The sequence below is a fragment of the Mesoplodon mirus genome (assembly GCF_964341445.2).
Source record: "Mesoplodon mirus genome assembly, chromosome: 18".
NCBI lineage: Eukaryota > Metazoa > Chordata > Mammalia > Artiodactyla > Ziphiidae > Mesoplodon > Mesoplodon mirus.
The window spans coordinates 26,298,435-26,313,966 of record NC_138994.1 but is presented as its reverse complement, the minus strand read 5'-3'; positions in this window follow the sequence as shown (position 1 = coordinate 26,313,966).

Genomic DNA, 15,532 nt, shown 5'->3' with positions numbered 1-15,532 from the left:
TGCCTAGCCAAGCAAAATCTGCCTCTGCTGGGCCTCCCAGCCATCTCACACAGACAGGAAATGTATGGATACCATGAGGGTGATTAGTTCTGTCTTCTGACAATCAGTAGACTCATTTCACTGCTTTATGGACTCACAGTGCCTTCCTTCTGTCCTAGGGAAATGAGGTTCTAGAAGAAGAGGACGGATCACCCACACAAGAAGATGGTAAAAGACCTGGTCTTTTGCTCCCTTTTATTATATTTCTCTCCCGGGTATTCTCTGAAGGGTACAGAAAGGGGCACTGGTGTGACTTGGTGGCACTGCTCAAGGGTGTGGCTTTGGGGAAAGGTTGTCTTCTTGATGGAATATCAAAGCAAGCAGGGTATCTGAGGACCTCAGCAGCCTTCCTGGCTCTTTCTGGGCCTCTGAGCCAAGGCTGCAGAAGATACATGGAGTTCTCCATCTACGTTGAGTAGATCCTGAAGCTTCTTGGGCAACTGCCATCCCCTTCCTTCCTGCTTCAGCTTCTCAGCCGAGTCTCACAGAACTGCTCTAGCAGCCCCAAAGTTCATCTGCAGCAGGAGAACAGCTTCCTCCCCTTGGGGGAACCGACTGTTAGGCAGTAGGTTTTCCTGCTTTAGTGAAGAAAACGGCTGATGTTACAGTAGCAGAAGGATCACAGCCCTGGCGGCACAGCAAAGGTGAGGTGAAGAGACGTTAGCAGCTCAGCGTACACTAGTGTTTGTAGGCTATTGGAACGATTCTCTTTACCATCATTCAGGCCTCAAGTAGATATTTTTTTTAATGGGAAGAGTTGGTTTACAAAGTTGTGTTAGTTTCTGCTGTACAGCAACGTGAATCAATTATACATATACATATATCCACTCTGTTTTTAGATTCTTTGCCCATATAGGCCATTACAGGGTACTGAGTAGAGTCCCCTGTGCTCTACAGCAGGTCCTTATTAGTTATCTATTTTATATATAGTAGTGTGTATATGTCAATCCCAATCTCCCAATTTATCCCTCCCCTCCCTTGCCCCCCGCCATAACCATAAGTTTGTTTTCTACACCTGTGACTCTATTTCTGTTTTGTAAATAAGGTCAATCATATCTTCAGTCGGAAGAATTTGGTTTCTAGTAAGCCGAGAAGCGAAGGAATGACCTGCATATAGAGCAAGGAAGTGGCGGGGTGGGGGTGGGGGTTAGGCGAGCTGGGAATCCCACCTGGGATTGTAGGACCAGGCGTCCCAGGAACCGGTGTCTCTTCCGTCTGCTCCTCTGAGGTGCCTCCACAGAAGGGCAACCTCTAGAGCAAACCTGGATCCCAGCCTGGATGCAGATGTCATGCTAGTCGCTTCTGCTTTGGCCATGGCAGTTGCTTGGGGGGTGGTGTGGTGTGCAGGGGGTGCGCATGTGCACTGACCACTCTCTCCTGGTTATTGTTTCAGCCACGCATGCTGGTTGAAACTAACCCCAGGCCTTGTTCTTCCTCCTCTCCCTCACTCCTTCGGGCCAACCTGCTGGTGAATGTTTATTCCACTCTGGGATTGCGGCAGGGGAGCGAGACCTGGAAGGAAAACAATGCCTGGGCTTCTTTATGGTGATCTCGAGAGCTAGCCATTCTCAGATTAAACTGGCTTCACCGTTCAGGCCAGACATGAAACCGAATGACAGTGGCGACTGCCGGGAGAGGGAGTTGAGGGTCGCATCGTAGCCTCAACCCGAGGTCTCAAGGGCTCTTACGGGAGAAGGAAAGTGCATCTGCTCTCTTGGTAAAATGTTTCTCGGGTTCTGCTGTTAGCGTCACACTGGTAGTAAAGAGCTGGGGAACTCTCTGGAAGCATCTGTCGGGTTAATGTCAGGTTAATGACCGGAGCATCCACTGTGGTAGTTCCCGTGGAATCAACAGACCTCACCACGCTCAGCTGTAAGTTCAAAGTTCCATCCTATGACTGAGGTGCCTCAGGCTGGCTTGGCCGTCAGGACAGCTTCTCAGGCACTTGGTCTCCCTCTCCACGCTGTTTCCCTCCCCACACGGATGCCACTCCCCTCACGGAGCTCCCACAAAGAGGGAGCCCGGGGAGCATACCATGGTCCACCCTCCCCAGGCCCACAGGTGCTCTGCCAGGAGCCCCAGTTCGCGGCAAGGATGGCTCAGGTCCCCATCCTCGCTGCTCTCATCACCCTTGTGGGAGTGATGTTGAGAAAGCACCTGTGTCATTCCAGCACCTCTTCCGCTAAGAAGTCTCTGGATCTTCTTTGGCCCAGAGACCAAGGTGGGGGGGGGGGCTATGGTATGTTCTGAGATTGTTCTGCAAGGTTCTCAAAGGGAGGAAATCTGAGTTGACCATTGTAGGTGATGAGCTGACTATAATCGCGAGGCCATGCTCGGTAGACAGGGACCCAAGGAACCTGATGGAGTATCACACAGGCGTCAGGATAGTGGCCAGGGGACCAGTGACAATTCTGTGAAAAGGCTCTGGGTGGTGTGATGGGAAAAAGCAAAGATAATTTGAGTTTATTAGTGGAAATACAAATGTTTTTGTTTTGTGTTGTTTTGTTTTTTGTGGTACGCGTGCCTCTCACTGTTGTTGCCTCTCCCATTGCGGAGCACAGCCTCCGGACGCGCAGGCTCAGCGGCCATGACTCACGGGCCCAGCCGCTCCGTGGCATCTGGGATTTTCCCGGACCAGGGCACAAACCCTTGTCCTCTGCATCGGCAGGCAGTCTCTCAACCACTGCGGCACCAGGGAAGCCCGATACAGATGTTTTTAAATGATGGCATTGGACAGGAGTGGGCATACCGATGAAATCTAAAAGTACTTATGGAGGGAATTCCCTGGCAGTCCAGAGGTTAGGACTCAGCACTTTCACTTCAGTGGCCTGGTTCAATCCCTGGTCACAGAACTAAGATCTTCCAAGCCACTGCGCAGCCAAAAAAAGAAAAGTACTTATGGAGACCTGAAATAACCCAAGACTAAGACGCCACTAGGAAGGGTTATGCTTCGCAGATACTAAGGAAAAATCGGAATTAACTTTCTCTTTTCTTGGAGAGAAACTCTACAAGATGGTGGAACTGTTACAGATCTTAAATTTAATTAGTGGCTGGGTAGAGGCAGGAAAGAGGTGTGTGGAATCCCCCTAGATGTGCTCCCCAAATCTGCCTCTAGAGGTCTCCTCACTCCCCCGTTTCTGAGCCTGAGGAGGGAATTAAGTGGGAACCACCTTTCTCTACCTCCCGAGAAGGATTTTGAATCTCCAGGCTCCCTTTTCTGGCTGAGGGCTGGACAGAATGGTAGCACTCGCTCAGGAAGTCCTCCTGCGCCTTCCAGGCTTACCTTCTGCATCCAGGATGCACGGAGCAGCAGGGTTTCGCCGAGGGTCTGGCAGAAGCCTTTTTAGAGGAAAGAGCACCACCGACTGTACCAAGAAGCTGGGGAGATCAGAGACTTCAGGTCTGAGTCTTCAGGCTGTTTCAGAAGGAGCCAGTTTTCAGCCCTGGCTCAGAATCTGGACCGGTGGTGTTTGTAGCAAGGACTCAAGAATTCAGAGCCAGGCAGCCTGGCAGCCAGTGGTGGTGGCGGCGAGGCTGCGGCAGTGTTTTGATTTCACTTTGTGTGTGTGCGCGTGCGTGCGTGTGTGTGTGTGTGTGTGTGTGTGTGTGTGTGTGTGTCTTCTTTCCTTTTTACCATTTGCTTTTGGTCGTTCCTACCAAACAGCCGCAGTTCCGGAGTCCTGCCCATTAAACACAGAGGAATAAGTATGAGATCTACCAAATTATATAAAATGAAGGAACAACTTCTTTCATCTGGGGGTTCCTAACTTGAAAGGGCAATCTTGCCTGCTCTTCATCCTGTCACCCTTAGAGCGGTAAAGCACTGTGGACCCATGTGCCAGACTCCGGTACACCCAGGGAGTACAGATCCCCGCATTCCGTCTGGCTGTGAGAGATACCTAAACATTTCCTGTCCCACTCACTCCCCTTCCCCTGGGGTCCACCTCCACAAGACTATTATTAGAGCCTTAGGGCGGATTAGCACACCAGGACATTTATGGGTATACACAATTTATACCCGCTGAATCCTAGTGTTTCTGCCATTAAAGGGTTTCGTGTCTTGGACTGGCCTAACCTGAAGCTGACCCCAGACATTTGTGAGTGGCCTCCCTCAAATGTGACACAGTGAGCGTCACGTCCACCCTCCAGGGTCAGCCGGCTCCGTCCACGAACTGAGCCCTCTGAAGGGCATGGCTCTCGGCTCTTCCCTGGAGAGATCACCGTGTGCTGGAGGATCCAGGAATTTCCACACAGCATGAGAAATGGGGTGGTCGTACGGGCCAGTGGGGGAATACTTCGGAGCACGATGGACCCCATCTGGCTTCAGGGGGGGGCTTTCTGGGGGCAGGTGCTGGAAGAGGCAGCTCAGCAGTCCTCGGCCAGAGAATGGGAGGCTTTCCCCCAACTCAGGGGCTTAGGGCTTCATCCTTTCCCTTCAGAAGGGCCATCTCGCTGCACTGGGGGGACTGAATCAGATGGAGTCAGTCTGTGGGCTGGGAGGACGACTTGGGGGAGATGAGTGTAACCTGAACAAGGCCAGGGGGGCGGATGGTTTTCACGCACATTCTGTGAGTCAGGCGCCCTGCTCACCACTCTTCCATGTCACCTCGCTTAGTCTCACAGCATCCCTGGGGAGTAAGTACTTGTCTCCCATCTGATGGATGGGAAAACCAGGGCTCCAAGTACAGTGACCTGCCCAAGGTCACACAGTCAGTACGTTACAAGCTGGGGCTGTATCCCGGTTTTCTGACTACAGATTTAGACCTTACTAGAGCTTGAACAAGCAGCAGGTCATGGTGGATTGGATACAGAGCATGAAGGAGAGAGAAGCTTCAGGAGTGGGTTTCCAGCATGGGCAGCGGGTGCTTCTCGTGCAGGAACTGCAGTACGAGGGGGGAAGATGATGAGTTTCGTGGATGGTACCCGGGGGACCCCAAAGCTCTGGAGCTAATGTCTCCTGGGGTTGGTGGCACCAGCTGATAGCAACTCTCGGTGGGCTGTTCAGGTGCAGAAGGAGAGGAACAGCTGTCACTCTGTTCTCTGCCATGCCATTTGGTCCCTGGCGCCCTGCTGGGCAGCCAGTCCCTTCCTGCCCCACCCTGGCCCCCACAGCAAACACTAACTCTGAGCCCAAATTAACACACTCTTCTCCCTCCCCTTCACCTCCTCCTGCTCTCGTGAAAGTCTCAGCCAGACTCAGTTTCTTTTCCTGGTCCGCTGTAACACTTAGGCAAACTTCAAGACCAAATAAAGATACAAAGGTGGATCCTACGGCAAGCTCACAAAACAAGGACCATCCTGCATGTCCCTCCATCAGTGGGCCACAGTGGCCATGACTGTCCCTCGCCCAGTGGACGCCACTGCTCCCAAGTTTCACGTGCTGTGGTTTGCACCCTGTGGGAGTTCCAGCTAATGCGCATCTTGCCAGCTTTCGTGCCAAACTCCCGGACTGTCCTGCCAGAGACACCATCTGCACCAAACCAAAGGTCCGGTAACCTTCCTTTCCTCTTCTCAGGTGCCTGGCAGGCTGACGACAACGTGGTCAGTCGTTGGAACACGCAGCGCAGACGCCCATCTTCTGGCAGCCTGGAGGACCCCGAGAACAGGCTCTGCGTGTGGGATCCTTTGGCCATCTGAGAGCCTTAGCCCCTGTACCAGGGCTCTCCTCCCGTTCTCACATCCCATCCTGGCCTCATGGCACCACTGACCTCCTGGGCATCCTCAGCAAGACACACGGAGACTTTTTAGACCCACGTGAAAGCTGGATGTTGAGGGCACCTGACCCTTCTCCCAGACTCATCTTCTTCCGCAACCGTGATCCTTCCCCTCTCAGAAGGGACTGGAAACCTCTTTTCTCCTTGTCGGCTAAAGCCACTCGAACTGCAGCTCATGAGACCCTTTGCAGAGAGTCTCTGGAATGTTTCCACTGTATCTTGATCTTCAGGTGGAGCTGTGGTCTACAGACTGGTTATTTCTTGTGTATCTTTTTTTTTTTCTCCTTAGGAGGTAGACCAAGAAGACTCAAGAGTTTGGGTGACTTCATTACAAACACCCATCTAGCATTTTCTAGTCTCTGGGACATCATAACCAATCTGAAACCTGCAGTTTGGGGTGGCGTTGGGGGATGACTCCTGTGAGAAGGGAAAGCCATATTGCACTGTAAGTGGGGTTTCCCTCAAAATGCATTAGGGGTTCCTCTCTCAAGGACAAGAAGCAGTGGCAACCACCAGAAGGTTGGTTGGGAAAACAGTTCTTGCTTCTGGTAGCAGAGGCTATGCCTCGTGTGTCTGCTTAGGAAGGAGGCCTTGAATCTGAGAACCCCTCAGTTACATGATGACCTACCGGGGAGTTCTTTATGATCAGGTGCACTCAGGAAGGCCTGGGGCTCCATCCTAAGGTGACACTGCAAAGGCATTTTTGACCCCCTCGATGTACCAGGCACTTGTTAGGGACTGTCGTATATTATCACGTTTCATCACTACCGCCCTGTCAGGTGGAGGTGGCATTCTTACCCCTGCTGCCCCCGTCTCCACCCCGCTTTTCTGAAAGAGTTGAAGAAAGAAGCTGAGAGAGGGGTGGACCGGTGGTTCTCATTTGGTGCCCAGGAACCCCAAAGGAGGTTGGGGGAAGGGCTGAGCTGGGGTCAGTGGTGGTCTGGGAGGCTCCCCACCCCACCGGTTTTCCTCCCCTGTCCTCCAGATCAGCTGAGCCTGATGGGGGGAGCCGGAGGTACTGCCTTCCATAGGCTCATCAGAGATTTAGAGATATTGTTCAAATCACATGTGCACCCCACCTCACTCTGCTGTAGGGCATATAAATAACAGCCTGAAACAGCAAGACCGTAAGCTGTTGGCTGTTCGTCCCTCAACACTAGTGTTATCAATGGATTCCTCATAGCTCTCTGATAGATGCATTGTCTGCTGGCTTTTGGAAGAGGTGGTTATTTAGTGGAGCATGAGATTGAGAAGCAAAGTGGGATCCAACAGTTTGTGAGGCTGATATGACAGAGCCCTAGGCTATGCCCACCATGATGGCCTGAATTAGTAGTTGGAATTGTTGCCCTAGAAGAGCTTTTCAGGGTCCTTCCCAAGGCCTCAAGGAGAGCCCAGTGCCGGGGAATGTTTTGCACCTCCTGTGTGGCTGCTTTGCGCCACCAGGTGCCTGGTGACCCTCACTGCCTGGTGGTTGTGGTTCACATCCTGCCCTGGGGGTGGGCAGGGGGAGGCCTGTGGTCTTGACAGACACTACATGAGCCAAGCCTGAATCTCAGCTTCTGCCTTGAGTTCCCGTGTCCACCCGCTCTGAAATCCTGCAGCGGGTTCTGCTGTTTCAGGCCCCATTTAATGTCCTTCCTTTCCCTGAAACATTCTTACAGCCCCTTTCATATTGAAGATTCGAGCAATAACCACACTTCCTGATCTCCTTGAAGTCTGAGTCCCAGAAGCACTAGGGAAGGGGGCGCTCCCTTAGCCTGGGGAGGTGGTATACAGATCAACCTCATCTCCCGGCAGGTAGTATTCAGAGTGTGGTGTTACCTGAGATGAAGGAGATGCAGGTAAAGAGTTGCCACAGTGGCCAGGAACCGTAAGAGGAAGCCATTGCCTTCACCCTTTCTGGAGGGTCTGTCTTCTCCCAGGAAGAGGCTCAGAGAGATTCCTCAAGGCCTTGGTTCCATAACCAAGACATACCCGGGTGAGAAGTGGCCCTTCACTCCTGTTTCTCAGACAGTTCCTGCTCTCTCCCCCATCCCCTCACCTCTTTGCCCTCATTTAGCTTTTTGGCGAGCAGAAATATCCCATCCAAAAGGGCTGGGGTCAGGGAACAGGGCACAGAACCTGGTCGGGGAACAGGACAGCCGCCCCAGTCATCATCTGGAGATGGTCATGTTGTTAGCAGTTGACCCACAGAGAATATGACGGGGCCTGGTTTCTCACACAAGGACACAGACTAACCAGAGGCCTGGGGCTCCTTCCTGCCACACTCAGGTCGGAGCTCACCTATGAGCTCACTTCCGGGTGGTGTGGTGATCCCAGCCTTCTCACAGAGCCCTTTTTCCTTCTCTTCCCCAGTCCCATCCCACCAGAGGTCATGCCAACGCTGGGGCATCTCCTGGGCACGGATCCACACACGTTAAGCCATCTCACCTGGGGAGGGTTTGTGTCCTGTTCACCTGACCTTGGCATGCTGCTTGCTCACTTTGCTTTAGGATCTGCACACCTAGTGTGTGTAAGTATGTGTGTACTGTTGTGCCATCTGTGTACCCCTCACTCCCTGGAGTACACTCATGGGCACACTACAGTGGGGAGGTCAAGGATGCAATATTTATGGACCGCTGCATGATTCTTAAAAATGAATAAAACTGTTCACAAGGGAAGAAGAGCTATTAATTGCGCAGTTGGCTTATTTGTGAAAGTTGCTGTCCGACTTTCTCCAGCACGCTTTTAATACTTTGACTCAATAACAACTCACACTGCAGAAATATAGAAGATCATGAGAGATTACTACAAGAAACTCTATGCCAAGAAAATGGACAACCTGGAAGAAATGGACAAATTCTTAGAAATGCACAACCTGCCAAGACTGAATCAGGAAGAAATAGAAAATATGAATAGACCAATCACAAGCACTGAAATGGAAACTGTGATTAAAAATCTTCCAACAAACAGAAGCCCAGGACCAGATGGCTTCACAGGCGAATTCTATCAGACATTTAGAGAAGAGCTAACACCTATCCTTCTCAAACTCTTCCAAAATATAGCAGAGGGAGGAGCACTCCCAAACTCATTCTACGAGGCCACCATCACCTTGATACCAAAACCAGGCAAGGATGTCACAAAGAAAGAAAACTACAGGCCAATATCACTGATGAACATAGATGCAAAAATCCTCAACAAAATACTAGCAAACAGAATCCAACAGCACATTAAAAGGATCATACACCATGATCAGGTGGGGTTTATTCCAGGAATGCAAGGATTCCTCAATATACGCAAATCAATCAATGTGATACACCATATTAACAAATTGAAGGAGAAAAACCATATGATCATCTCAATAGATGCAGAGAAAGCTTTCGACAAAATTCAACACCCATTTATGATAAAACCCCTGCAGAATGTAGGCATACAGGGAACTTTCCTCAAAATAATAAAGGCCATATATGACAAACCCACAGCCAACATTGTCCTCAATGGTGAAAAACTGAAACCATTTCCAATAAGATCAGGAACAAGACAAGGTGGCCCACTCTCACCACTCTTATTCAACTTAGTTTTGGAAGTTTTAGCAACAGCAATCAGAGAAGAAAAGGAAATAAAAGGAATCCAAATTGGAAAAGAAGAAGTAAAGCTGTCACTGTTTGCAGATGACATGATACTATACATAGAGAATCCTAAAGATGCTACCAGAAAACTACTAGAGCTAATCAATGAATTTGGAAAAGTAGCAGGATACAAAATTAATGCACAGAAATCTCTGGCATTCCTGTACACTAATGATGAAGAATCTGAAAGTGAAATCAAGAAAACACCCCCATTTACCATTGCAACAAAAATAATAAAATACCTAGGAATAAACCTACCTAAGGAGACAAAAGACCTGTATGCAGAAAATTATAAGACACTGATGAAAGAAACTAAAGATGATACAAATAGATGGAGAGATATACCATGCTCCTGGATTGGAAGAATCGATATTGTGAAAATGACTCTACTACACAAAGCAATCTACAGGTACAATGCAATCCCTATCAAACTACCACTGGCATTTTTCACAGAACTAGAACAAAACATTTCAAACTTTGTTTGGAAAAACAAAAGACTCCGAATAGCCAAAGCAATCTTGAGAACGAAAAACGGAGCTGGAGGAATCAGGCTCCCTGACTTCAGACTACACTACAAAGCTACAGTAATCAAGACAGTGTTTTACTGGCACAAAAACAGAAAGATAGATCAATGGAACAGGATAGAAAGCCCAGAGATAAACCCACGCACATATGATCAACTTATCTTTGATCAAGGAGGCAGGAATGTACAGTGGAGAAAGGACAGCCTCTTCAATAAGTGGTGCTGGGAAAACTGGATAGGGACATGTAAAAGTATGAGATTAGATCACTCCCTAACACCGTACACAAAAATAAGCTCAAAATGGATTAAAGACCTAAATGTAAGGCCAGAAGCTATCAAACTCTTAGAGGAAAACATAGGCAGAACACTCTATGACATAAATCACAGCAAGATCCTTTTTGACCCACCTCCTAGAGAAATGGAAATAAAGAGAAAAATAAACACATGGGACCTAATGAAACTTCAAAGCTTTTGCACAGCAAAGGAACCCATAAACAAGACCAAAAGACAACCCTCAGAATGGGAGAAAATATTTGCAAATGAAGCAACTGACAAAGGATTAATCTCCAAAATTTATAAGCAGCTCATGCAGCTCAATAACAAAAAAACAAACAACCCAATCCAAAAATGGGCAGAAGACCTAAATAGACATTTCTCCACAGAAGATATACAGACTGCCAACAAACACATGAAAGCATGCTCAACATCTTTACTCATTAGAGAAATGCAAATCAAAACTACAATGAGATATCATCTCACACCAGTCAGAATGGCCATCATCAAAAAATCTAGAAACAATAAATGCTGGAGAGGGTGTGGAAAAAAGGGAACACTCTTGCACTGCTGGTGGGAATGTGAATTGGTACAGCCGCTATGGAGAACGGTATGGAGGTTCCTTAAAAGACTAAAAATCGAACTACCATATGACCCAGCAATCCCACTACTGGGCATATACCCTGAGAAAACCATAATTCAAAAAGAGACATGTACCAAAATGTTCATAGCAACCGTATTTACAATAGCCCGGAGATGGAAACAACCTAAGTGTCCATCTTCAGATGAATGGATAAAGAAGATGTGGCACATATATACAATGGAATATTACTCAGCCATAAAAAGAAATGAAATTGAGCTATTTGTAATGAGGTGGATAGACCTAGAGTCTGTCATACACCGTGAAGTAAGTCAGAAAGAGAAAGACAAATACTGTATGCTAACACATATATATGGAATTTAAGAAAAAAAATGTCATGAAGAACATAGGGGTAAGACAGGAATAAAGACACAGACCTACTAGAGAATGGACTTGAGGATATGGGGAGGGGAGAGGGTAAGCTGTGACAAAGTGAAAGAGCGGCATGGACATATATACACTACCAAACATAAGGTAGATAGCTAGTGGGAAGCAGCCGCATAGCACAGGGAGATCAGCTCGGTGCTTTGTGACCGCCTGGAGGGGTGGGATAGGGAGGGTGGGAGGGAGACGCAAAAGGGAGGGGATATGGAAACATATGTATATGTATAAATGATTAAATTTGTTATAAGGCAAAAAATTAAAAAAAAAAAGTGGTGCTGGGAAAACTGGACAGGGACATGTAAAAGTATGAGATTAGATCATTCCCTAACACCATACACAAAAATAAGCTCAAAATGGATTAAAGACCTGAATGTAAGGCCAGAAACTATCAAAGTCTTATAGGAAAACATAGGCAGAACACTCTATGACATAAATCACAGCAAGATCCTTTTGGACCCACCTCCTAGAGAAATGGAAATAAAAACAAAGATAAACAAATGGGATCTATTGAAACTGCAAAGCTTTTGCACAGCAAAGGAAACCATAAACAAGACCAAAAGACAACCCTCAGAATGGGAGAAAATATTTGCAAATGAAGCAACTGACAAAGGATTAATCTCCAAAATTTAAAAACAGCTCATGCAGCTCAATAGCAAAAAAAACAAACAACCCAATCCAAAAATGGGCAGAAGACTTAAATAGGCATTTCTCCAAAGAAGATATACAGACTGCCAACAAACACATGAAAGAATGCTCAACATCATTAATCATTAGACACATGCAGATCAAAACTACAATGAGATATCATCTCACACCAGTCAGAATGGCCATCATCAAGAAATCTAGAAACAATAAATGCTGGAGAGGGTGTGGAGAAAAGGGAACACTCTTGCACTGCTGGTGGGAATTTGAATTGCTACAGCCACTTTGGAGAACAGTATGGAGGTTCCTTAAAAGACTAAAAATCGAACTACCATATGACCCAGCAATCCCACTACTAGGCATATACCCTGAGAAAACCATAATTCAAAAAGAGGCATGTACCAAAATGTTCATTGCAGCTCTATTCACAATAGCCCGGAGATGGAAACAACCTAAGTGTCCATCATTGGATGAATGGATAAAGAAGATGTGGCACATATATACAATGGAATATTACTCAGCCATAAAAAGAAACGAAACTGAGCTATTTGTAATGAGGTGGATAGACCTAGAGTCTGTCATACAGAGTGAAGTAAGTCAGAAAGAGAAAGACAAATACCGTATGCTAACACATATATATGGAATTTTAAAAAATGTCATGAATAACCTAGGGGTAAAACAGGAATAAAGACACGGACCTACTTGAGAATGGGCTTGAGGATATGGGGAGGGGGAAGGGTAAGCTGTGACAAAGCGAAAGAGAGGCATGGACATATATACAGTGCCAAAGGTAAGGAAGATAGATAGTGGGAAGTAACCGCAGAGCACAGGGAGATCAGCTCGGTGCTTTGTGACCGCCTGGAGGGGTGGGATGGGGAGGGTGGGAGGGAGGGATATGCATGAGGGAAGGGATGTGGGAACAGATGTATATGTATGACTGATTCACTTTGTTATAAAGCAGAAACTAATAAAAAATAAAAACAAAATAAAAATAAAATAAATAAATACATGGGAAGAAAAAGAATACTTTGACTCAAGACAAGCTGGACATGGAGGAGTGAGAGAGGGCAAGGGGTAGAGGGAAAGACATGTTTCTGGGTGGGAGCTGGTGTACCATCCCCCGGGCACAGCTCCTGCGCAGAGGCTTGATAAGGAGCCCTCACCTCCACCCACCCACAGCAATCAGAGAAGAAAAGGAAATAAAAGGAATCCAAATTGGAAAAGAAGAAGTAAAGCTGTCACTGTTTGCAGATGACATGATACTATACATAGAGAATCCTAAAGATGCTACCAGAAAACTACTAGAGCTAATCAATGAATTTGGAAAAGTAGCAGGATACAAAATTAATGCACAGAAATCTCTGGCATTCCTGTACACTAATGATGAAGAATCTGAAAGTGAAATCAAGAAAACACCCCCATTTACCATTGCAACAAAAATAATAAAATACCTAGGAATAAACCTACCTAAGGAGACAAAAGACCTGTATGCAGAAAATTATAAGACACTGATGAAAGAAACTAAAGATGATACAAATAGATGGAGAGATATACCATGCTCCTGGATTGGAAGAATCGATATTGTGAAAATGACTCTACTACACAAAGCAATCTACAGGTACAATGCAATCCCTATCAAACTACCACTGGCATTTTTCACAGAACTAGAACAAAACATTTCAAACTTTGTTTGGAAAAACAAAAGACTCCGAATAGCCAAAGCAATCTTGAGAACGAAAAACGGAGCTGGAGGAATCAGGCTCCCTGACTTCAGACTACACTACAAAGCTACAGTAATCAAGACAGTGTTTTACTGGCACAAAAACAGAAAGATAGATCAATGGAACAGGATAGAAAGCCCAGAGATAAACCCACGCACATATGGTCAACTTATCTTTGATCAAGGAGGCAGGAATGTACAGTGGAGAAAGGACAGCCTCTTCAATAAGTGGTGCTGGGAAAACTGGACAGGGACATGTAAAAGTATGAGATTAGATCATTCCCTAACACCATACACAAAAATAAGCTCAAAATGGATTAAAGACCTAAATGTAAGGCCAGAAACTATCAAACTCTTAGAGGAAAACATAGGCAGAACACTCTATGACATAAATCACAGCAAGATCCTTTTGGACCCACCTCCTAGAGAAATGGAAATAAAAACAAAGATAAACAAATGGGATCTAATGAAACTGCAAAGCTTTTGCACAGCAAAGGAAACCATAAACAAGACCAAAAGACAACCCTCAGAATGGGAGAAAATATTTGCAAATGAAGCAACTGACAAAGGATTAATCTCCAAAATTTAAAAACAGCTCATGCAGCTCAATAGCAAAAAAAACAAACAACCCAATCCAAAAATGGGCAGAAGACTTAAATAGGCATTTCTCCAAAGAAGATATACAGACTGCCAACAAACACATGAAAGAATGCTCAGCATCATTAATCATTAGAGAAATGCAAATCAAAACTACAATGAGATATCATCTCACACCAGTCAGAATGGCCATCATCAAGAAATCTAGAAACAATAAATGCTGGAGAGGGTGTGGAGAAAAGGGAACACTCTTGCACTGCTGGTGGGAATGTGAATTGGTACAGCCACTATGGAGAACAGTATGGAGGTTCCTTAAAAGACTAAAAATCGAACTACCATATGACCCAGCAATCCCACTACTAGGCATATACCCTGAGAAAACCATAATTCAAAAAGAGGCATGTACCAAAATGTTCATTGCAGCTCTATTCACAATAGCCCGGAGATGGAAGCAACCTAAGTGTCCATCATCGGATGAATGGATAAAGAAGATGTGGCACATATATACAATGGAATATTACTCAGCCATAAAAAGAAACGAAACTGAGCTATTTGTAATGAGGTGGATAGACCTAGAGTCTGTCATACACCGTGAAGTAAGTCAGAAAGAGAAAGACAAATACCGTATGCTAACACATATATATGGAATTTAAAAAAATGTCATGAATAACCTAGGGGTAAAACAGGAATAAAGACACAGACCTACTTGAGAATGGACTTGAGGATATGGGGAGGGGGAAGGGTAAGTTGTGACAAAGCGAAAGAGAGGCATGGACATATATACACTACCAAACGTAAGGTAGATAGTGGGAAGCAGCCGCAGAGCACAGGGAGATCAGCTCGGTGCTTTGTGACCGCCTGGAGGGGTGGGATGGGGAGGGTGGGAGGGAGGGAGATGCCTGAGGGAAGGGATGTGGGAACAGATGTATATGTATGACTGATTCACTTTGTTATAAAGCAGAAACTAATAAAAAAATAAAATAAAAATTAAAATAAAACAATAAATACTTGGGAAGAAAAAAAAAACTTTGACTCAAGACAAGCTGGACATGGAGGAGTGAGAGAGGGCAAGGGGTAGAGGAAAAGACATGTTTCTGGGTGGGAGCTGGTGTACCATCCCCCGGGCACAGCTCCTGCCCAGAGGCCTGATAAGGAGCCCTCACCTCCACCCACCCCCTTCAACCAGAGAACTTCCAACTGCAGCTCCTCAATAACTGAAGAGCAGGAAAGCTGGTGACTGGAGGGAGGCTGGGGGAGGGGAGGAGGAAGGACCACAGTCCACCGTTAGTCCGTCACTTAAAGGCTGGTGAAATGAATGGGGCAAATGACCCCAGTCAAAGAATTTGGCAAGTCCACGGCTTTCCTGGCTTTCACCCAACGGCTCTGTTTCCT